The sequence below is a fragment of the Austrofundulus limnaeus genome, unplaced genomic scaffold, assembly GCF_001266775.1.
Source record: "Austrofundulus limnaeus strain Quisiro unplaced genomic scaffold, Austrofundulus_limnaeus-1.0 Scaffold278, whole genome shotgun sequence".
Lineage (NCBI taxonomy): Eukaryota > Metazoa > Chordata > Actinopteri > Cyprinodontiformes > Rivulidae > Austrofundulus > Austrofundulus limnaeus.
The window spans coordinates 60,732-62,912 of record NW_013952680.1 but is presented as its reverse complement, the minus strand read 5'-3'; positions in this window follow the sequence as shown (position 1 = coordinate 62,912).

Below are 2,181 nucleotides of genomic sequence, written 5' to 3'. Positions count from 1 at the left end.
TCTCGCGTGCACGAGCAGCTGGATAGAAAAGGTGTAAATTACGCAGCTCATTTACGCACGTTTCCTGAAGATAGAAGAGTTTGTTGAATGTGACGTGACATGTTCGTACGAACCCTTTGTACGAACAAAAGTAAGAGAAATTTAGGAGAAGAATACGAACATGTTCTTGCATGAGGCCCATTGTATGTATTGTCTTGACAATTACTTATGGCAAAAAACACTGTAGTAATAAGGGAAAAGCAGTAGCAATAGCTTCGGACTGGGCTCAAGCCAAAACAACAAACAAAAGCCTCTATCTTTCTGAGTAAATGCTGTCCTGTCCATCAAAACAAAACAAACAAATTACATCCATCTTACCTCCCTAGATTACACAAACATGAGAAAACTGGATCAAACAAAAATTGGCACCCGTCCTATACACATTCCCTTTCACAGTGTCAAAACACAGACCTATTTTGAAGTGTCACCAGACCAAACAAAATACTTAAAATGGGTACATTTCCATAACATCATCACTCTGTAGGTGGATCATTTCCTCATCACTCACATTTCCATCCAATAATGACATTTGCGCTTGGTTGTCAGGCATCACCACTCCAACTCATCTTAAAATCAGGGCTTTTGCAAAAGTCAGCAACAAAGTACAAAAACAAAACATCACGCATAGTGCTAGCACTACTGCTATTAGAATTTGGACCATAAAGCAAGTGGAAGTGCAGCCACCCAGTTCAGACCAGTATGTTTACAGATTTTTACCAGGCAGTTTTTTAGCACCACATTCAGTTTTTCGCAAATGCCTTAGCTTTCTGGGTGATAAACAGATCCAAGGCATTATTTAATTCCTAACTTTTGTAGGATCAGTTGTACAGTTTCATCTACAAACTCTCTCCCATTGTCTGATGAAATCTTATCTGGAGGTCCCCATCTGGGTATGACTTCACAACACAGAAAGTTAGCAACAGACTGGGCATCTTTCCGTTTGGTTGGACAGGCCCCAGACCATTGGACCCAACCCTGCCCCAGTTGGTTGACAGAGAACAGCACATGCATATCTACCCCAAGTTGAGGTAGACACATATAAGACAAAGTTTTTTGAATAATCAGGTAAAACCAATGCTGGCGCTCCCTGCATTTTTTTCTTCAACTTTTCAAAAGCTAAACAACCATCAGGTGTCCAGATTAGGTTACAATGGAGTTGATTAATCGCTGTCTCTTCTATAATTAAATGGTTGCGATTGTTGACCTCCGTTCTGGTCAGATGGCTGTGATGATTGTTTCTGTTGGGTTTGCATTACAACAGCTTGAGTCTTGTCTTTCTTTTTATTGTCCAACATTTGCACCTGGGTGAGATTTCTGAGCGTCTCCTGATCTTGTTGTTTCTGAGCTTGTTCCTTTTTGCAATGTAAGTCGACCTGGTGTGCAACATAGTCAGTATACACACTTTTCATCATGGTGCCAAGTCCGACCACCTCTGCCAATTTGTTTCTCACTGGTGGTGGCAGTCCTTCTTGTATCTTTGCTTGGAGAATTGACTGTTCCATGCAGTTGAAATCTGGATCATTTCCAGTTATGTTTCTCCAGGCTCGATGAGCTCTTGACATGTAGGCACTTGTATTTTCGTGTTCACCCATCAGTTCGATAATGACATTGTCTGGATTAATATTAGCAGGAAATAATGCTCTTAAAGCCCTCCACAGCTGTCCTCTGTATGCTGCAAAAAGTTCTGCATCATGTACCATGGTTGCAATCTGTCAATGAAGTCCCGCTTTCTGTAGAAGTTCTTCCATAGCTTGAACTCCAAGAAGATTTGCCAGAAGCCGTTTAATGTCCCCCATTGCGGGTTGAGTCCCAGTTAATATTTCTTCCAGCTTTAAAACAGACCCACGAGGGGCCACAGGAACAGACCCACGAGGGGCCACAGGAACAGACCCACGAGGGGCCACAGGAACAGACCCACGAGGGGCCACAGGAACAGACCCAGGAGGGGTCACAGGAAACAGAGCAGGAGGGCCACCAGGAACCAGAGCAGGAGGGCCACCAGGAACCAGAGCAGGAGGGCCACCAGGAACCAGAGCAGGAGGGCCACCAGGAACCAGAGCAGGAGGACCACCAGGAACCAGAGCAGGAGGACCACCAGGAACCAGAGCAGGAGGACCCACGTCAGAGGGGTGGGAAGGGTGG